Source organism: Leopardus geoffroyi, chromosome C2 (assembly GCF_018350155.1).
Source record: "Leopardus geoffroyi isolate Oge1 chromosome C2, O.geoffroyi_Oge1_pat1.0, whole genome shotgun sequence".
Classification (NCBI taxonomy): domain Eukaryota; kingdom Metazoa; phylum Chordata; class Mammalia; order Carnivora; family Felidae; genus Leopardus; species Leopardus geoffroyi.
This window is the reverse complement of record NC_059333.1, coordinates 28,015,091-28,038,472: the sequence shown is the minus strand read 5'-3', so window position 1 is coordinate 28,038,472 and position 23,382 is coordinate 28,015,091. Positions and strand designations below refer to the sequence as shown.

At 37.2% G+C, this 23,382-nt stretch overlaps 1 long non-coding RNA gene across 1 annotated transcript; it reads left to right on the top strand.

Moving 5' to 3' along the window:
• Nucleotides 1-1,347: 1,347 nt before the first annotated feature.
• LOC123576061 lies at nucleotides 1,348-22,277 on the top strand. Its single transcript, XR_006701142.1, has 3 exons — nucleotides 1,348-1,447; nucleotides 20,459-20,494; nucleotides 20,868-22,277. It is a non-coding gene; the product is annotated as an uncharacterized LOC123576061 (long non-coding RNA).
• The last annotated feature ends 1,105 nt before the right edge of the window (nucleotides 22,278-23,382 follow it).

Sequence of the window (23,382 nt, the reverse complement as noted above, 5' to 3'; positions counted from 1 at the left end):
ACATTAAGAAATAGCCAGAATTTGAACATGGTGTAATCATAATCATTATTTTTAGTCTAAATGTTTATGTAGTTAAAGGATTAATTCCTTGAGCAAGGATTTGTTAAAGAAGACCGTAGAGGCCACTTTTAGGCAAACAAGCTTGAGTGGACCGACCTCAAAATACCCAGTGGCCCTAACTGACCAATGGGCTACTTACATCTAGGCGCAGTTACCAAAAAAGGGAAAATTCCACATGTCGCCATACTTCCTCACCTTCACTCTTTAGAAACAGCCCCCACCCACTGCCGGGTGGCAGAGAGCCTTTCCTTTGCTCTCCTGCCAGCGGATCCTTCACGGTGTATTCAATAAACTTCTTTCTCCTTTGCTCTGCCTCCGGTGAATTCTTTCCCCTCCCGCGCCATGGCTTCCACCCCATCTTCACCCCACATTTGGGGGCCCCCCATCCGATCAGGAGAGACACCACATTTAGACACCGCAAAGACTTCCTTGTAAGGTAAATGCTACCGCAAATTCAGAAATAATGTTTTTAATCGTGTATGAAGTTATTTTATTATGCGTATCAGATAACCACTATCCCATATTTCACCAACAGAAATACAAGAACATTATCTGAGCGGGAGTGTTCCTGTTGATCAGATATGTATGTGAAGCCGCCAAACTCTGGTATCAGGGATTGTGTTCTTCTGGCCACCTGGGGAAAGAAGCAGCCAGGAAAATCTGGCTGGGGCTGGAAGAAGACTAATGTACTAATATTTATTTATGAAAGGCTCATATATTCTGCTCTTCCAGGAACTATTACAGGAAGGGTTTCACTGCAGTGCACCCAAGGTGAAAACAGAAACTGCAATGTTTACTACATGGAAAAGCCACAACCTACCACTGAAGAAACGTCAAAGGTTTTCTCTTTGACTTAAAAAGAAAAAATTAAAACCAATTAATTGTGATCTCACTTATTTGACAGTTAAGATAGAGAATTTTTAGCAAGATGATATGTTGTTACATAAGCAAATCTCTTCATAGGCAAAAGAACGGTTTGCTGATGTTTTCGAAAGTTAATCAAGATTCCACATAGACATTAGGTTAATATTCGTATCCACTAGAAAGGGAAAGGTTCAGATAGTTTAATTTAACCCTTTTCATCTTCCAAAGAAGATTATTCATGTGAGTATCCTTGGTGAGCTCATTTTTTTATGCAAAAGAAGGCCAGCATGTAATCAAATGAAGGCTCTATGTAATCAAATGACCCATCAAATTAATTAGTAAGATTTTAATCCAGTGCAACTTGCATGCTAATTAACATGTCAAGTATGTACACACAAAATCTTCCCACACAAGTTATTTTGAAAAATCTTTACAAGTATGTATATATGGTTATAAGTGCATGATATGCCTCTGAAGCAACTACACAAGAACCTTCGAAGGAACAACGACTGTCTCCATCGAGGTAAGAAGCTGAGAAGTAGCTGAGAAGCGAGGAAGGCAGAAAAGGAAACGTTTTTTTTTAAGTTACATATATTTGGTATTTCTAGTTCTGTTCCATATGTATGTATTTGAGCTATACAAAACAAATTTTTAAATATTTAAGCTTTGCACACGACTTGACAAAAATGACAGAAAGGAGAAGGTGAAAGAGGCCAAGGAAAGAAAAGGGGTATGGGAAAAGATTTAAGAAGGATGAGAGAAGAGAAGTAGGGAAAGGAAAGCATTTATAGGGTTTTATTTCTGTAATACTACCCTGGGCTGAACCCCCCTACCCTTTCTTACTATCCTTCCCCCACAAAGTCTGGATCCAGTTCGAGTTCTCTTTGTCTCTTGCCTGGTGGACTACCACAGATGCCTTTCTGTCTTCCCTGTTTCCAATGTTGTCTGCTCAAACCTACCCTCCACCCCACATGCCCTACATTATAACCTTTCAGTGGCTCTCTCTCTCTACCACCTGCAGGTTGTTCGCTGCCTGCCTCTCCATCTCTCTCATTTCTCCTACCTTGAATAAACTCTAGCAACCCTCAACCATTTATTTTTCCTTCAGCAGTATGTGCTAGTTTTATTCATCCTGCTATCATTCATGTGGTTCACAACACCTTAGAAAAAACATGCTATGGCCTTCCCTCCCATTTTTTAATGACATTGTTTTATAATTATCTGTCTACGTTACTGGTTTCCTCCACGGGCTGCGATATGCCTTATTCCTACTCGCATGATTAGGACCCGTTATTTGACCTGGAATGTTCAATAAGTGCTGACTAACGGTGAAAAGGAGAGCACCCTCAACCTACCTCTATTACCCTAAGAAAGGCATTTTACTTGATAAGTTTATTTGTTTAATATAAGAGCACAATATAACTAAAGAATGTATCTCTTCTGAGATTTTCCATTAGTTAGTGTTTACATTGTGCCTAGAACCCAAAGGTGCTGTTATCCATATCATAACATCATACTCTGGCTTCCTCACTTTTTTATTATGGAAACTTTGAAACGTAATCAAAAGTAGAGAGAAAGGTTCCATGAGCCCCAGGTGTCAACATCTTGCCAATATTGCTTCATCTACCCTCCCTATCCCACATGCTGAAAGCAAATTTCAATCATTCAAATATCTTACCTATAAACACTTTATCATGCTTCTCCAACACATTCAGACTTTTTAACATAACGTTGATAACAATGACTGGCATTTATCCATGGCATTATAATCTGTCTGAAGATTTTGAATAATTATGTGAAAAAATCTAAATTCCAAAATCACTTTGGTTAGGTTTAAATAACTGGTTTGGGGACATTTCTCTTGATAGTAATTGGCCAGGGTTTGGTGAAAGTCAACAGTCTGCATTCTTGCAAAGAGCCAAGGACTGTGTGTTCAGGTCGGGCCTGAAGGGGATTAAAGGAACTCCGATGTGGAAGTTTCAGACATCCTAGCTCTGCCGCTCAAAGGGATGTTGCCTGTCCCCCCACTCTCCTAGGCACTAAATTCCCATCTGCATTTCTTTTTCAGGAAATATTAGTCTTTTTACTTGAATTAGCAAAGATAAGCCCAGAGCAATAAAAACTGTTGTGTTTCAAAACTCTCATGCTTACTGTGATTGCCACAGCAATGATCCTTTTCTAAATATGTAAGTTATTTTAAATGGCTCAGGACACTCGGAGCCACTTTTAGTCCAATTCAGGAACTTTTTTTTTTAAACTTAGGTAAAATGGGTATATAAAGTTATATTAGCTTCAGGTATACAACATAATAATTTGATATTTTCATACACTACAAAGAGACAGACCACAGGAAGTCTAGTTACCATCCCTTACCGTACAATTGACATCTTTCACCTGTTCTTGCCTACTCTCAACTCCCTTCTTCTCTGGTAACCACCCTTTTGTTTTTCGTACTTAGGAATTTTGTTTTGTTTTGTTTTTTAAATTCCATCCATAAGTGGATTCATACTGTATTCATATTTCTGTGTCTGACTTATTTCACTTAGCATAATACCCTCAATATTCATCCATGTTGTCACAAATGGCAAGATTTTCCTCTTCTTTATGGCTGAGTAGTGCCCCATTGTGGGTCTCTACCACATCTCTTTTATGTATTCATCTGTCGATACTCAGGTTGTTTCCATGTCCATGTAAGGAATGCTGCAATAAACATAGGGAGGCATAAGTCTTTTAAAAGTAATATCTTTATTTTTTTCAGATAAATATTCAGAGGTGGGATTGCTGGATCATATGCGAGTTCCATATTTAATTTTGTTGAGGAATCTCCATACTGTTTTCCACTGTGGCTGCACCAATTTACATTCTCACCAACAGTGCTCAAGGAGTCCCTTTTTCTCCATATCCTCACCAATGCTTGTTTTTTCCTGTCTTTAAGGTTTTTTTTTAATGTTTATTTATTTTTGAGAGAAAGAGACAGAGCACAAGCAGAGGAGGGGCAGAAAAAGAGGGAGACAGAGAATCCAAAGCAGTCTCCAGGCTGTGAGCTGTCAGCACAGAGCCCGATGCGGGGCTCAAACCCACAAACTGTGAGATCATGACCTGAAATGAAGTCTGATGCTTAACTGATTGAGCCACCCAGGTGCCCCAGTTATTTCTTGTCTTTATGATACTAGCCATTCTGACAGGTTTAAGATGATATCTCATTGAGATTTTGATTTGCATTTCCCTGCTAATTAGTAATGTTGAGCAGCTTTTTCACATGCCTGTTGGCCACTTATAGATCTTCTTTGGAAAAATATCTATTCAGATCCTCTGCCAATTTTTTTATCGGATTGTCTGTTCATTTGCTATTGAGGTATATCAGCTCTATATCTTTTGGATATCAGCCCTTTATTGGATATATGATTTGAAAATATCTTCTCACATTCAGATTACCTTTTTATTTTGTTGATGGTTTCCTTCACTGTGCAGGAGCTTTTTAGTTTGACGTAGCCTCGTGTGTTTATTTTTGCTTTTGTTGCCATTGCCTGTAGAATTAGAGCCAAAAAAAAAAAAAAAAACATATTGCCAAGAGCTATGTCAAGGAGCTAAGTTCCTATGTTTTCTTCTAGGAGTTTTGTGGTTTTAGGTCTTACTTTCAAGTCTTTAATCCATTTTGAGTTGATTTTTATATATGGTGTAAGGGTCCAATTTTAGTTTTCTTTATGTGACTGCATCCAGTTTTCCCAGCACCTTTTATTGAACAGATTATCCTTTCCCCGTTGTATACTCTTGACTCCTTGTGGTAAATTATTGTCCTTATATACATGCACTTATTTCTGGGCTCTCTACTCTGTTCCATTGATCTATATGTCTGTTGTCTGCCAATACCCTATTGTTTGATTACTATAACTTTATAGTATAGTTTGAAATCAGGGAAGGTAATACTTCCAGCTTTGTTCTTCCTTCTCCAAATTGCTTTGGCTATTCAGGGTCTTTAGTGGTTCCATACAAATTTTAAAATTATTTGTTATAGTTCTGTGAAAAATGTCATTGGAATTTTGATAAGGATTGCACCGAATTTATAGATTGCTTTGGATAGTATGGACATTTTAAAAAATTTTAATCTTCCAATCCATGAGCAGAAAATATCTTTCAATTTATTTGTATCTTCTTCAATTTCTTTAACCAATCCCTTACAGTTTTCAGTGTACAGCTATTTTACCTCCTTGGTTAAATTTATTCCTAGGCATTTTATTCTTTTTCATGCCATTGTAAATGAGATTATTTTCTTAATTTCTCTTTCTGATAGTTCATCAGTAGTATATAAAAGTTCAATCAATTTTTATATATCAATTTTTTATCCTACAGCTTTACTGAATTTATTTATTAATTCTAAGAGTTTTGGGGTAAGGTCTTTAGGATTGTCTGTATCATTATGTCATTTGCAAATAGTGATAGTTTTACTTCTTTCTGTCCTATGCAGATGCCTTTTATTTCTTTTTCTTGCCTAATTACCACAGCCACCACTTCCAGTACTGTGTTGAATAAAAGTGGTGAAACTGGGCATCCTTCTATTGTTCCTGATCTTAAAGGAAAAGGTTTCAGCTTTCCACTGTTGAGTGTGGGGTTTTCTGTGGGTTTGTCATATGTGACCTGTGTGATGTTGAGGAGTTTTTCCTCTATCCTCACATTTTGAGTGGTTTTATCATAAATGGATGTTGAATTTTGTCAACCACTTCTTCTACATCTCTTGAGATGATTATATAGTTTTTATGTTTCTTTTCATTAATGTGATGTATCACATTAAATTATCTGTAGATGTTGAACCATCTTTGCATCTCTGGAATAAATCCCACTTGATCATGGTGTATCATCCTTTGAATGGATTGTTGAATTCAATTTTCTAATATTTTTGAAGATTTATACATCTATATTCACCAAAGACATAGGCCTATATATATTTTTTATTGTCCTTGTCTGGTTTTGGTAGCAGAATAGTGCTGACCTCATTAAATGAGTTTGGAAGGATTCCTTTTTCTTCAAATTTTTGTAAGAGTTTGCAAAGGACCAGAAGCTTTACAAAAAAAAAAAAAAAAGGAAAGTTTTTTTTTAATTTATTTATTTACTTTGAGAGAGAGTGTGTGGGGGGAGGGGCAGAGAGAGAGGAAGAGAGAGAATCCCAATCAGGCTCGATACTGTCAGTGCTGACCCGACGTGAGGCTAGATCTCACGAACCCTGATTGTGACCTGAACAGAAATCAAAACTCAGACGCTTAACCAACTGAACCACCCAGATGCTTCTCCAAAAGAAGAAAATTAAAGCCAATAAATCTAATTATGGACAACTGCATCTTCAGCTAAGATAAATAAATAAACTTTCACTGAAGTGGTAAGAAATTTTACTGACCACAAACTCACTAAACAAAATACAAAATAATTTCCTAGTCTAGTAGTCAATGTCTACATCCCATTTAGGAGTAAGATGATGCCTAAGGTGATTTCACTGACTATTTAATGAGATACCTACCCAATTACAGAAGTAGTTGCTCAATTAATAAATAGGACCAAATTAGTTGTTCCCTTCCTTTCTTTGTGAGTCAGCCATTTTAATTTTTGCCCCAATGGACTGCAAAGTTGGCCATGAAACAACACTTAGTTATTTTACCTACTTCAATTACATAAATTTACCACTCAGTTATTCAGAATTAACCTGGAGAAAATTGGAGATTGCGTCAGTCACAGTATAATGAGATATGTGCAGGTTTATGGTAGTGGGGGCAGAGAGGAGAGGGCCAACACTTCAAAATCTACTTCTCTGTAGCTTTATAAGGCAGCGGTTACTGAAAACTCAAATCAATTCTCCAGTGACAATATACAGCGCCCAACATCTTTACATCTGTAAACATCTGTAACATCTTTACAACAGCTCTATCTTACAAAACATTACATAAGTAACTTGAGCATACAAATATATTTCAGAGAGATTACAGAGGTACTAGCTGACATATGTTATCATGTCAAAGTGTATTCCAGCCACTCCTAAGATACAGAAGAGTCACATAAAAACATGCCTCATACATTACTAATGCTGCCAGATCTGGTAGGACTTGAGCACTGGAACTAATGTATTTTGACCAGGGTTAGCAATCCTCCACAATGAAATGGTACAAATCTTTACAAATTGCATCTCTCTATGCATACCCTTACCTAGTATTAGTGGTATATGCAAGCACAATATGGACTGTCTCAAGAAAACGAAGGAAGAAGGACCCCACGTTGGGATTCTAAAGGTAAACTAAACTCAGATGACTCTACCCTCTTGAATAGACACTAAAAAAAAATCGTCTTAAGGTAACATGCATCTGGAATTACCCATTGAGTCTTCAGTGGTATCTCATTAGCAACTTCTCCTAGATTGAAATGTAATGTTTAGAAGTTATTGCACTTTCTTGATTTTTTTTATTAATAATTACAGATCCCAAAGATCAAAGAGCAGAATAACATTAGGATCTTTTTTATGGTTCACACATACTGTCAGTTTTTGTTTGTTGGTGGGACTTGACATAATGTTAATGAAATAAATCCAGGCTTCCTGCCAGTCTTTTGCTTCTTGGAACAACAAAAATAAATGAAAGACATTTGTAGTAGGCATTCCTTTATATATAACCAATGAGATGGTAGCATCATTGAAGCAGGGTTGTTTTTTTTTTTTTTTTGTAAAGTTTATTTTTTTATTTTGAGAGAGAGAGTGAGCATGGAGGAGGGGCAGAGAGAGAGAGAATGAGAATCCCAGGCAGTTGCAGAGCCCGATGCAGGGCTCAATCCCGTGAACGTTGAGATCATGACCTGAGCCGAAATCAAGAGTCAGCCGCTTAACTGACTGAGCCCCCCAGGTGCCCCTAGTATACATGGAAACAGTTTTGTGCTAGAGAGAGCAAGCAGGGCAGGATGACAGTCACAAAGCTACCAGTCATTGCCAGTATCACAGTCACCTGACCACTTTTATTTCAATTCACTATGTGTGTGTAGGTGTGTGTATGGCTTGTACATATTTTTATCTCATTCTGACCCTATGAGATATACTCTTTTGTGTCTTCCTCAAATGTTGGAACACCCATTCATATCAAGGGTGTATCAACTAAAAGAGGATTAAATGGCAATCCTGAGTTGAATTAAATAGGGACTGTATATACGGTGTTAGCATCTGAATTAACTCACTTGGCATTTCTTTTTAGTGTATTTATTTATTTTGAGAGAGAGAGAGAGAGAGAGCATGAGAGGGAAAGAAAGAGAATCCCAAATAGGCTCCTCACTGTCAGCATGGAGCCTGATGCGGGGTTCAAACTCGCAAACCTCAAGATCATGACCTAAGCTGAAACCAAGAGCTGGAGGCTTAACCACCCAGGCGCCCCTTGGCATTTCTCTTTTAATTTTAAAAAATGTTTTATTATTTATTTTTGAGGGAGACAGAGACAGAGCACAAGCAGGGGAGGGGCAGAGAGAAAGGGAGACAGAATCTGAAGCTGACTCCAGGCTCTGAGCTGTCAGCACACAGCCGGACGCGGGGCTCGAACCCACAAACCGTGAGATCATGACCTGAGCCAAAGTCAGATTCTTAACTGACTGAGCCACCCAGGTGCTCCATTGGCCTTTATTTTTTTATGCAATATTGTGATTATAGTCTCTCTTCTTAGCTTCTCACTTCACATATGCTTATGTAAAGTTCGGCAAGAACAGGCAATTGTTTCTAACTTAGAACATCAGAATGATAAAAACCGTAATATACAGTTAGAAATATTATTTTCTCCAAGGCAGAAAAACTTACTGGCACAAACTCAAAAACTACATTTTCTTGGCTTTTGTCTTAAAGTAGAACTGACAGCCATGAGTTAAGGAAATAATTACAGGAAAGGATGCAGAGGAATATAACCCGAGAGAGAAGAGACATGTAATACCTATGAATTACAACTTTGTGTGGTCAGCATTTTTATTTGTAGAGATAGTCCGACTATGTATTATCTGTACATAAATAAATATGGTCACAGTACATGTAAAATATTTATAAATTATTTGTCAGGTGCAAGTACTTATTTATATTTGGTTTTTACTGCTCCAATCACTGCACAATCAAAGCACTTTAAGGAAATTAAAAACACAAGTTAGTTCTAGCTGTATCTATAATAAATTCAGCCTCATAAAAATAATTAGTCCTGCATCTGAAATATAATTTTGGTGGATTGACTTCCTTTTCTAAATAATAAATATACGTAACCAGAGAAACGTTGTTTATAAGCATCCAGGGGAAGGTGGTAGATTACAACTGCATCATTTAATTTCTGTCCCATGGAATTTAACAAAGTGAGAAAAACAAAACAAAAAAATAAATAAATAAAACCCAGTCAAAAATGTTCACCCACAGCCACAAACAAGAACAAGAAAATAACATAATGCAATCTAATAAACTAACTACAAAGAAAGGTTTCCGGAAGGGGAAGAAAAATGCCATATAAATGGTGTCAAGAAAATTCAATCTTTTTCTTTGGATTGAACACAAGTGGAAAGTGCTCCAGGAGAAAAGTGAAGTCAAGAGAAAGGAACTACAGGGCACCTCTGATAGAAGTAAAAGCTCCAGGGTTACACAGTGAAAGGATCTTGACCTACAGTATCTTCCACTAGGTAGAGTTACTCTAGAACAAAGCCAGGGCAGAGGGCAGAGGAGAGAGTAGAGCCCTGAGTTCTAATAAAGATTCCATGACACTTCATCTGAGCTATCCCATGTGCATGACCACCTTCCCTCCTTCCAACCATCGGGCTACAGAAAATTGACCAGAACATGAAATATTCAGCTTTTAGACTCTAGCTTGGGAAAACAAAAAAAGGATGGATCCAGAAAATGCAGTGCAGTGTTGGGCACTTTAATTTTTAAGGGAAATTAAGTATTAGAACCCAGCCATCCACATGTAAGCAAAATGAGAAGATAAGATTCCATCTCAAAAAAAAGTATGAATATATCGTTTAAAAGCAGAAGAAAATTCCTTGTGATTGCTGCACTCAGTGCAGCGACGAGAACACAAATTCGGTAAATCAGGCACTTAATGGCCAGTCTTTCTTCAAGCTCTAAGACCCACCATTATTCTGAAGGTCAGTACACCTGTGGATCAGCTCATCTCCAGTCCTCTCTGCATTTCGAGGCTGAATCAGCACTTGCCTCCACGATCTTCAATTCCAGTATTCTACTCCGATCACAACAACCCTATCCATCCAGTCTCCCACTGTTCTTAGTCTTCCACGTCCAGCCTCTACCTTTCTCCAGCTTATCATCCCCTCTCACTCTACTGTCCTTCCCTATCCAGTACAGATCCTAATCACCTATGATTAGGTGAGTCTATGATTCTAATCACCTCTTACCAACAACTCCATTCTCCTAGAAATGTTTGCTCTCTTGGTTTCCGTGAGTCCACCTTTCCTTGGTTTTGCTTCCTGGGGTCTTCTGCACTAGAACATTCTCCTCCCATTATTCCTAGTGGGGAGTCTTGCCTCAGATTTCATCTTCTGCCCTCTTCTTCCCTCTCCATATCTATTAGTTTCCTTGTGTTGCTATAACAAAATGGTCACAAACTTAAAACATAAATTTATTCCTTTATGGTTAATGGAGGTCAGAAGTCCAAAACCAGTTTCACTGGGCTAAAGTCAAGGTGTTAGAAAGGCTGGTGTCTTCTGGATTTTCTGAGGGAAGAATCAGTTTCCTTTCCTTTTCCAGTTTCTAGGGGCCACCTGTGTTTCTTACCTTGTTGTTCTTTCCTCCATCTTCAAAGAGCAATACTTCAACCTCTGTTTCAATAATCACATTTCTTTCTCTTGACTTTGATTCCTCCTGAGTCTGTCTTATAAGGAGCATTATATCAGGCCCACCAGATAACCCAGGATAATCTTAGTTTTATCTTAATCTTAAAGTATCCTAATTTAATCACATCTACAAAATCTCTTTTGCATTTAGCTAATAGTCACAGATTCCAGGGGTTAGGATGTAGATAAAAGTTGGAGAGGGAACATATTCAGAAAGTCATATAATTAATTATTCCTGAGGCAATTCCAAAGTCTTTTAACTATAATTCATATACTAAAGATTCTCTAAATTAGTTTCTACTGTTGAGATTTTTCTGCTAAGCTACAGACCTACCTCTCCAATTCCTCCATGTCGAGTATTCCAGACACCTCGAACTCAAAATACCCAGATAGTTACCAGTCTAACTTTGTACCTTTTATATTAATAAAATTGTCCTCTTTTCTCATATATTTAAAATGCTCCTTCAATCTGCATCAATTTCATTAGAATGTAACCATAATTAAGGGACCCCTTCTTCCACTTATACCTGCTTCCTCAAAAAAACCTTTCCAATGTCCTCCGACTAGGTTAAACTTCTCTATTTTACATTTTCTATAAACATTATAAGCATTATAAACCATCCCATCTATAGTGCTTAACACATTATAATTTTACACAGAGTTATATTTTATATAAATTTATTGGTGTGAATATTTTATCCATCTGTTTCTCCCACTAGACTATAAGCTTCATGAAGGAATAAACCATGACTGCTCTTACATAAAAGTGCATTTCACTAACTTCACACAGGTCCTGGATCATAGATGACCCTCAGCGGATACTTGTTAAATGAATGAATCATTAAGTACCTGTACTCTGCCAGAAAATGTGCCAGATGTTTGAAAAAAACAATAAACCATGCAAACATAAGCAGATTCCACTATTTTTTAACCTTTCTTTTAGCAGTTTTGGGTTAATTTTGATTTGCAGGGAGGTTATTGAAGTTTATTATTGTAGTATTTTTCCCTAAAAAATTAGTGCATACATAGGACTGGTATTTTTTTTTTTTCCGATTGAATTTTCTTGCTAAAGAATGCAGGTATAAGTTTCTTTCTATTTGACATGCAGAGATGGCCTTAGATTGGGGCATCCTGGTGGTTCAGTTGGTTAAGTATCCAACTTTGGCTCGGGTCATGATCTTGCGGTTTGTGAGTTTGAGCCCCACAACGGACTCTGCACTAGTGCTGCAGGGCCTGCTTGGGATTGTCTCTCTCTCTCTCTCTCTCTCTCAATCTAAATAAATAAATAAATAAATAAATAAATAAATACTTTAAAAAAGAGAAAAAAATGGCTTTAGAATGACTAAGACAATTTTTGCTCCTTGGCCAACACTTCCACATTTTGAGAGGAAATGGACATTAAAGACAATGCCACTATAGTAAATACTATTGTTTCAAAATTTATGAATCCATAGCCTCAAGGGTGTAAGATTTCCCAGAGTTGGAGTGTGATAAGCAATCAAGACATCTGCCATTTTTTGATGGTCACCTGACTTTGTGTTAGGAAACTGGGAAGAGAAAGATGATCTGCATCATTACCCCACCTTCTGGTAACCCCCTAATTGTGACACAAGGTCTTCTAACTTGATTGTGTAGATAGCATGAGTACAAAGAAAAACAACAGCCCCTAACTTGTGTAGCTTTAACTCAAATAATGCTCAGGATTGTCACAAAAGAATGCAATCAGTCTTTTTCTATTAAGAATGATTGCTAAAAACTTTAACTTCCCATCTCCATTCATTCTTCTGAATAATTGAATACTTGGAAAATACAAGCAGAAAATTTCATTTATCATATTTGTATTGAAAATTAGTTAGTGGCAGATAAATTAGAGTAGTTAAGAAAGAGAATGCAGACATCAAAAACTTCAGGAAGTCAGAAAGAACACATTTCTGAAACCAGATTTCATGATATAGAAATGTCCTACATTGCGAATATGGTTATTTCTAATAATAAATCTGTCAATGGAAGCAAGCAATAACATTTCCACAATATTTGCACAACCTTTATTTGCCTATTTTACACATATCAACTCTTTGAGTTCAGGGTATCCAATATCCTAAGTGGAAAATGGATCTACTGATTTATAATATGTTTTCTGTTTACGAGTACAATTCATTCTCGACTTCTCTAATACCTCAAGTACAATTCATAATCTTGAGGAGCTAGTGGCAAGTAACATATAAGAATCACATCTGAAAATCTCTACGTGTTCTGAATGGGGTCTTGCTAGAATTTCTGGCACCCAGCCAGCTATAGGATTTTTCATCTATATATAAGGCCTCCTACTTTTCTTCATTATTCAAGATGGTATACTTAAGGGCCTCTTCATCATTTCACTACAGCTTGGTATTTGAAGAACATGGTCAAGATTTATTTATTGGGAATGAGGAGTTGCTTGAACTTGACAGTAATGTAGGGTTTACTTCCCTCTTCCTACCTACTAGACTAAAAATTCAACAAATGGCCATTGTGTCTTCATTACAAAACTAGTCAAACCCTTTGTATTCTCTAGTTTGGCAGTAAGAGTTTACTCTAAGACCTGCTGCAGCTACCCATTGATAAATCCTGTTCTTTGAATTGGAGAAACTCACAAGGCTTGCGGGCACCTTTTTTTTTCAATGTCTAACGCATATGAACGTTTACAGAACTTTGACTAAAGATAATAAGGTGATACTCTTTTTTTCCTGGCTTTTCAAATTGAAATTAATAAATGATGTCTTTAGTTGATTAAATCATAAAGCTAATTAATGCCAAGGAGTTCCTGTGAAATTAGTCAGATTCCATAATTTGAAAGAAATTTGTATATGGGATAGCACAATTCAATATTTATAAAGGTTTTTTTCTAAGACTAAAGAGATACCTGTTAATGGGTTTCCAAAAATAAAGAGATTCCGTAATTATCACTTAAACAACTCATTATCTATTTCAGAATTAGACCAGTCAAGTTCTTTATCATTTCTAATTCATATTTAGAGAAGAGAGTAGCTGTGGTCACTCTTCTTTTCCTAAAATTGGCCCCCTACATCATATCACTTTTCCAAAGGTATGATGGAGTAAGCATGAAGGTTGTTTTTGCTTTTTCACAAAAGCCTTCACTTAAACTACCGAAGCCAGTACTGAATTTTTTTCAACTCTATTTTAGTCCTTTTCCCCCTGCTGCCACCTCATTGTTTTACAAGTAATGATAAATGTGATAATGAGTAATGACATCTATTCATGGAAAATGTGAAAGGTCTGAAGTTACAGTACTTTTCATTAGGAAAATGTGTCTCTAGCAGAGTCAGGCACTTTGACTTAATCAGCCCCGCTCCAGTTCGGTAAAGGAAATGAATTTTCCTTAAATTTCATGGAGTCTCTGTTTCTTCCTCCGCCTCCCACCACTTCAGTCCTATTAACTACACAAGATTTTTCACGGTAGTTTAAGTGTAAAGAAATGTTTCAACTCTTATTTTTATCCATTAAAATGCAAATGATGTAGGGCTTTCTGATTGTTTAATCCCCTGGGGGCTTTTGGATATGCAACATTGAGTACATGTTTTCAAAGTGCGTTCTTCTATATCCTTCATCCTCTCCCTTCCGATATGCAGGACACAGTCAATGATTAGTGTTAAGCCAGGAAAGCAAGATGTACGTACAGATTTAAAATGACCTTGCTTTCTTGGTCTCCATTTGGGACTAGCGGTATGATGCACAGAGGCCATTTTAAAAACAGAAGCTGCACTTGTTATTTCTATAGTTCTTCCGTATCAGAAGTTCACACTATTGATCTCTAAACTGACATGAGTAGTATGTTATTTGAACTTCAGGTAAAAAACTACTACCTGTGAAATTAATGTAAGAAATATGATCCACCACAAAAATCTGTGGGTTTAGAAATATAGATTTTTGTCAGTTTGACTTGCAAAAAAAAAAGAAGAGGTGTTACATATTTATATATCAAGCATTTACTCTTCAAGATAGAATATATCTATATAATACCAACTATAGGGGCGCCTGGGTGGCGCAGTCGGTTAAGCGTCCGACTTCAGCCAGGTCACGATCCCCCGGTCCGTGAGTTCGAGCCCTGCGTCAGGCTCTGGGCTGATGGCTCAGAGCCTGGAGCCTGTTTCTGATTCTGTGTCTCCCTCTCTCTCTGCCCCTCCCCCGTTCATGCTCGGTCTCTCTCTGTCCCAAAAATAAATAAACGTTGAAAAAAATAATAATACCAACTATAAATGTGTATATATATATATATATATATATATATATATATATAATGCTACCAAAATGAAATGTTAATGTCTAAAAAAAGAATGAAATTAATTTATCTGTAGCACAGAGTGGGTAAGAATTTTTTAAAAGATAATATATATCGTTTTCATACTAATCAATCTGTGTACGTATACATATGATATACATACCCCTGTAGCTAATTCTAGATTTTTTTTTAATACTGTAAACAAATAGACCATCTGGTATTATAAAACCTGTGTGTGAAGGAGTTTGTTCCTCTGAGATATGTAATGTGTAGACTGCTGTATTTATAGCCCCTCCTTTTCCAACCATTGTGTTCTCAACCCATTTCTGTACATGCCCTTTATTTCCAAGTGACATTTTTAATCTTTCACAATAAAAAAATTATCTCATATATATATATATCATATATATATGATTTATTATTACTTACATGATACAGATAGATATATATTATTTATCTTTACTTATATAAGTACATATATAATATATAATAAATAATATATGTACTTACATCAAATATATATATATATATATATATGTTTTCTCAGTCAGCTTCTTAACTTCCATTGAGTGATATCAACATGACTTTTCTTTAAAAAAAATTTTTTTTCAGTTTATGTAGTTTTGAAAGAGAAACAGAGCATGAGCATGAGTGGAGTAGAGGCAGAGAGAGAGGGAGACACAGATCTAAAGCAGGCTCCAGGTTCTGAGCTGCCAGCACAGAGCCCAACGCAGGGCTCAGACTCACAAACTATAAGATCATAATCTGAGCTGAAGTTAACCTCAGCTTAACTGACTGAGCCACCCAGGTGCCCCTCAACATGCATTTTTAAGGTGACCTACCTTTATCCAAATATCCCTTTCTACAAACCCAAGGGGAAACACTACGCCATTCATCTTTACTATCTTCCCTTTCTCCTCTCTCTTCCAGGAATACTTACCACCCAGGCCACATATGTCACCCAGACTTGGTTTTCCTTAGCTCACTTTATGCTTCATGAAAATGTCCCTGTTTTGTGTCCCAGATCTTCAAGTTCTTAGTCAGTACTATAAACTAATCTACTTCCCACATTAATATTTGCATATATCTACACAGTATTCCATGTAATGTATAGAGGGAAGATGGTTAAAACCACAAACCCACTGTCATAGTAAGAAAGTAGGGCAGTCCGTGTATAAGATATTGGATTTAGTATCTTAATGAACCCTTTTTTGGCTTCTTAAGTTGCCTGATATAATTAGCTTTCTGCACTTTCAGAAAGTAAGATCTGCTTTGAAATGTGGAAATTCAAGGAACATATTCCCAAATCAATGGCCATAGCCAAGCCAATAGGCATAGCAATTATGGCTCTTTGGGGGAAGATTGTATCAAAGGTAGGTTCTTGGATCTGCCTAAAATATTTCCTTTTCCCTGATCTTGTTTTCAATTTAACGATTAACTGTCAAAAACAAAATAAAGTTCCCTTAAATTACTTTTGAGCATAATATTCATCTTTTGATCCTAACAGGTAACACTCAAGCTGAACCGCTATCAACAAACCCCTCTTTGCTGATTTCTGGACCAGATTATACGCAAGCTTCTCCACTTAGAACCATGCAACTATCTTGTAGTCACTTTATTTCCCAGGCAATAAATACTAATCTCAGCAAGCGTTTGCCTAAATAAGTTTGTGACCATTTGAAGACCCACTCTATAAATATCTCCACAATTCTCTGCCTGTTTAAAAATGACACTTCAGAGAAGGCTTTTGGTTCAATGAGTCTCTCAGTCCCAAAGCATTACTTCTTCTAGCTTTAAAATGCTTCCCTTCTTTTCGGATGGAGAGGACGGTAGGGTAGTTTCATTTCTGTGAGTCAAAAGATTTTTTTGGACCACTTGACAAAGTAACAATGCTGCCTTCCTGCCATCTAGCTGAAGAATTTTGCAAAAGGGTTGGAAAATTAAATTCTTAATCTATAAAGATTCTTATTCAAATAAACGATTTGATTCAATAACACAAATTTAATTGCTCCTGGAGTTTGAAAAGCATTGTTTTTATAATATGGTAATTAATTTAAACTCGTTCATATTATAAGCTATCCAAAGATTTTAAGCAAAAACTAAATGGATCATATCTGTAAAAGTAACAACTGGCGTTGCATGTAAATTTAGTCTTAAAATCATAGTATATGCTTCAAATTAATAAACACTAAACATTTACATAAAATTACATAGTATTTTTTTTTTTACTTATTCTCTTCCTTGTTTAACTCATCAATTCCGTTTTTTTCAGTAGCACGCTTGAACTCTATGCCTATGTCATTTCATCATAAAAAGTAGGCTACATGGAACAAATAAGCAGAAAAAATTTCTGTTGTTCATACACAAGTAAGAGCTTTCATAATACATTAGAATCTTCGAGAAAAAAAATTATGTCCTTCCTATTAATAGGCCCAAAGATACAAGGATGAAGAAGAAGCTAAAGTTTCCTAAAAATTAGTTCTTATATCTTACACACCAAGAAATGTGATCCGATGCTCTATCACAGGAGATTCATAGAGGCTTCATAACAGAGAGAGCCACAGAAAGCCAAGCACTTAAAAAAATTTAACTTGTCAAAATTTCAAAAGCCCTTCTGACACTTACCAGTGCCACAGAAATGATGCATCTACTGGCACTGTGCATTCGTAGTCTGAAGAAATACAGTAATACTACATGGATTTCTGATGTATTAAAAATTTCCCCTTTGCTAGGGTTTTAAGGCCAAGTAATACACATTAGGTTGCCTGAGCTTGTAGCCCTAAAACTCCCCCGTCTATATTTAGTTAGTTTTATATTATTCTACACTAAAAGCTAAGTTGCTTTTGTAATTGCTCACAATTCACTTTACTATGCACATATTATCTCTCCGAAAAAAAACCAGTATGGGCATACCTCAGGTTGGGATGGTATCTTTCATTTATTTGGCACTCTCCAACTGCATTGGAACCATCCAGTGCCTCTGGTACAGGCATCACAGTAGTTATCACAACTAAATCAGGAAACCAAGCCGCTAACTGGTTCTGTGACCCTGGGCCACTCATCTCACCTTCTGAGGCTTCTTCTGGTGCTTCTAAAATGAGGCGATTATACTTTTTCTAAGATACTTTCCAGGTATAAAATTCCATGGTTCTTTTCTTTTCTTTTAATTTTTTGAAATGTTTCATTATTTATTTTTGAGAGAAAAAGAGCATGAACAGGGGAGGGGCAGAGAAAGAGGGAGACACAGAACCCGAAGCAGGTTCCAGGCTCCGGGCTGTCAGCACAGCTGTCAAGGTGGGGCTCAAACTCACAAACTGTGAGATCATGACCTGAGCCGAAGTTGGAAGCTTAACCAACTGAGCCACCGAGGCATCCCTAAAGTTCCATGTTCTTAATTAAGGGAACAAGCAGACGAAGGGAGTAATGGGAACACGTAGGAAGGAGTGGTACCCCATCAGAGCACTAGATGCCAAATCTTTGGCAAAACTATTCACGTATTTGAAAAGCAGAGGGATGGTTGTGGAAAAGTCAGGAGAAACTAGAGAGAGATCCACTGTCTGAAGATAAAATGGTGTGGATCCAGATTTGTGAGTCTGATGCTTTTCTTTACTGAATGCATTGTCTAACCATGCATAGCCTGGGTTGCAAAAATCTTCAAGTGTCAAAATTTAGTTAAGGCAAAACTTGCAAAACAGATGAAAATTAGGAAAACCCCTAGAAATAAGAAAACAACAGAATGGTGATTCTAATGTCTGAGCAACAGGGGGTTAGGCTGAAAAAGCAGCAGTGGGAAGACAAGGTAGATAGATACACAGCTGTATATCATGAAAAATTGGGGGGTGGAAAAAAATTTGTAGATTGATTCCCAGCAACTAAGCACCACCAGAAATAAAAGAAAACTCCCATCTTTGGAAGAATATAATGACTCTAGAGTTGCTGCAATGTATTATCTGTAATTTGCACGTTTTAACCCCAAATTCATCTATATACAAAAAAACCCCAAGAATGTATGAATTTATACTCAGGAAAAGGAGTCAGTCAACAAACAGACTCTGAGTCAACAAACAGTCAACAAACAGGTCTCAGATATTGGATTAACAGGCAAGGATTACAAGGTAGCTATTATAAATATGTTCAAAAATAATAAACATGGTTAAATAAGTAAAGGAAAATATCAATGAATAAACAGATAATCTATACAGAAATTCTAAAAAAAATATGGTTATTAAAATGAAAACTTTCCTAGATTGGTTTGATAGAAAAATTAGACATGGCAGAAGAAAGAAATAGTGAACCTTAAAATAAATCAGTATAAATTACCCACTTTGAAGAACAGAGAGAAAAAAAAAATTAAAGAAAAATGAACAGTACCTCAGGATATGATCTATTCTGGAGAGTGTTCTGTGTGCACTTGAGAAGAATGTGTATTCTGCTGCTAGCGAATGAAATGTTCTGTATATGTTTGTTAGGTCCATTTAGTCTGAAGTATGGTTCAAGTGCAATATTTACTTATTTTTCTTGTCTGAATGATGTACCCATTGTTGAAAGTGGGTTATTGACGTCCTCTACTGTTATATTATTGTATACTTCTCCCTTCATAGCTCTTGGTATTTTTTTAATATATTTAGGTACTCCAATGTTGGACGCATATATATTTATGATCATTACATCTTCTTGATGAATTGATCCCCCTATGATGAGCCTCTTTGTCACTTGTTACTATTTTTGGCTTAAAGTCTATTTTGTCTGATATGAATATGGCTGCCCCTGCCCTCTTTGGGTTTCCCCTTGCATGGAATATCCTTTGCCATTTGTATGTGTGTCCTTAAAGCTACCTTTTGTGGGTAGCATACGGTCAGGTATTTTTTTAAAGTGCATCCAGCCACTTTATGTCTTATGATTGAATAATCCGATCCGTTTATATTTAGCAAATTATTGATAGGTGAGGACTTACTAATGACATCTTATTAATTGTTTTCTGGATATTTTACAGTTCCCTTGTTCCTTTCTTCCTCTCTTGCTGCCCTCCTTTGTAGATTTTCTGCAGTTGTATGCTTTGATTCCCTTCCCTTTATCTTTTGTGAATCTATTACAGGTTTTTGCTTTGTGGTTTCCCTGAGGCTTACATAAAACATCTTATAAATATAGCAGTCTATTATGTGCTGGTAACAACTTAACTTGCATTGCATACAAAAACTTTACACGTTTACTCCATCTTTTTATGTTTTTTATACCACAATTTACCTCTTTTCATATTGTGTACTTTTTAACAAATTATTTTTAATACTCTTACTCTTTAACCTTTGTACTAGAGTTGAGTGTAACATTCCACCATATTACAGTATTAGAATGTTCTAAGTTTGACTTTATATGTACCATTACCAGTGTGTTGTACATCTTCATATTTTTTCATGTTACTAATTTCAGGAGATTCATGGATGAGATGTTCCCAGTGGCTCATAGGTAGGCTCTTTGATGGAGTCCATAATGCAATTAGTAGGATCCATATCCTTTTATGCCCCCCCAAGAGTCCTATCCGTTGTTCTCCCAACCTTTTTCCACCCTCTAGTCATGTAGCTCAGGATTCGGTAATGTCTAATGGGCAAGACAGAAATGAGCTCCTTTGGCAACATCTTGGGTAAGCAGGATATTCTTTCACATGCTCTCCCTTTCCCCTGTGGGACAAATCATGGGCCAAGAAAATCTCTCTTGGCTCTGAGATGTGTCACCCTGGGGAATGGGAAATTTAGGTAAAGTAGAACTATTCCTCTTGCCCTCTCCTATGTATCCAGACATACTTTTGTTTGTTTGTTTGTTTGTTTTGTTTTTGCTCCAGCAATGTGCTGGAACTTCTCAGGAAACCTGGACTTCCACAAAAACCCCCTTGTCCATGGATGATTTTCTAAGACAGTTTTCCAGGAGTTCCTGGACAACAGCTGAAGGGCAAGAACTGTTCATAAATCACTGCAGAGTCCACAACTAGGATATCCACAATGTTTGTCTGCCTGTGGGCCAATGCACAGCTGGGCACAGCTCCTGCCCATGTTCCTTGGCACAGGTGCTGGATTCCATGGCTCCCACAAAGGGACCGTGACGGTGGATGGATGCTGAATTCTTGCTGTTGAAATGAGGACCAAAAAGAAGAAATGTCTTCTCCTGCCATGATGCCGATGTCACTCTGAGTCCAGGATTTTCATTGGGGGCTGGTCACATTGGCACTTTTTCCCTACCCAACAAGCCATGATTTCCAAAGTTCCAGACTCCCAGAAGAAAAGCAGGTATTTACTATGAATCACATTGTTTGCACAAACAATTTTGATAAGCTGGTACAGCAGGGTTTAGTGCCCAAGGCATGCAAAACAGTCTTATGATTTAGTAACAGGAAAAATTCCAAAGTCAAGTTTCCATATGCCACCCTTACAAGCAAGTTCTTCAAAGGGCAACATCAGAGCTGCTATATTAACTCCTTCCTACACGGGCACACTGGCACTGTTACTACACCCAGCAGAGGTATTTCCTTTCCTTAGCTACAGTTGAATCTGGTTGGGATTTTATTTCCACAACTTCCAGAAATAGCCTCATTACTCTGCCGAGAAACCAGGCACCAGCCCACTATCTCCATCTCTTCAGATGTCTGAGTTTCACTTCTACAAATCTCTTCCTTAGAGCTTTTAAATTTTAGTAATTCCAACCCCGTCTTTGTTCATCTTGACCTAGGAGTGGTCACTGCTTCCTGAAGTTACTATTTCTATATTTTATGATTTTAGTGGGTTTTTTTTCCCTTTCACGTGACACTGTTAACAACCTTAGACTTAGCTTTAAAATACTGATGTTCAGTTGTATCTCTTCAGGTAACTACTGTGCCTTTTGCTAGACCCTGACTGATACAAAAGCAGAGACCGTCTTCCTTTGGCAGAGATGGTAGACAAGCAAGAGCCAACAGGATTTATTGGTTCCTTACTCACGATTCTCCCTTTTTGGTACCAGATTTGTGGTACCAAATCTGTGGTAAAGCAGCTGTGGTAATGGCAACAGTGACAGCACCAGCTGCAAATTTATTGACCTCTGATGACACCTATGGTAGGTGAACTCGAAACAAAATTTTAGCATCGGCCTCCCCAAATCTCCCTTCTCCAGTTCTTCCAATGACACTTCAAGTGTTTTTGAAGTTTCTTCCTCCTTATATCACCTAGAGTAATTTTTGATTCCTGTGCTAAATTTTGATAGCTCTATAGGTCTACAAGCTATTTATTAAAAGACTACAGGGGGGCCTGGGTGGCTCAGTCGTTAAGTGTCCGAGTTCAGCTCAAGTCATGATCTCACGGTTCATTAGTTGGAGCCTCACGTCAGGCTCTGCGCTGACACCTCAGAGCCTGGAGACTGTTTCGGATTCTGTGTCTCCTCCTCTCTCTGCCACTCCCCTGTTCACTCTCAGTCTCTCTCTCAAAAGTAAATAAACATGAAAAAAATAAAAACAATAAAATAAAAGACTACAGAAAACAAAAATTTAATGGTGAGACTTTAAAAATCTTCTCCATGATATGAGGTATGAGATGAGCGTGCTTGTTCTCACCATTTAAATTCAACATTGTATTGGAACTAGCAGATCTCACAAGTAAATGGAACATGGTTAATACAAACAAAACAAACTTGTAATTGTTTGTAATTGATATGATTATCTACATAAAATCCTTACATAGGATGCATTTAAACATATGCAAAGTTTAAATGTACCAAAAAGGTTACCGTAGCCATATTGCACTCGGCACTGCATTGTGCCTACTTTCATAAGACAGAAAAAGACACATTTGAAGTACTTTTGTGAGCTTTATTTCCCAAAACCAGATGAAATTATATTCAAAATGATCCATAACCTAGGAAATCTGGTAGTGTCTACTTTTAGATGGTTACAGTTGAATGGATAGCCTTGAGCTAATTGCGCCAAAGGGATTGTATCTAAAAATTGGTCACGTGGCTTGTCTCACTAGAACACAGTTTAAAAACAAAACAGGGGCGCCTGGGTGGCGCAGTCGGTTAAGCGTCCGACTTCAGCCAGGTCACGATCTCACGGTCCCTGAGTTCGAGCCCCGCGTCGGGCTCTGGGCTGATGGCTCAGAGCCTGGAGCTGTTTCCGATTCTGTGTCTCCCTCTCTCTCTGCCCCTCCCCCGTTCATGCTCTGTCTCTCTCTGTCCCAAAAATAAATAAAAACGTGGAAAAAAAATTAAAAAAAAAATAATAAAAAAAAATAATAATAAAAATAAAAACAAAACAAAGGGGCGCCTGGGTGGCGCAGTCGGTTAGGCGTCTGACTTCAGCCAGGTCACTATCTCGCGGTCCGTGAGTTCGAGCC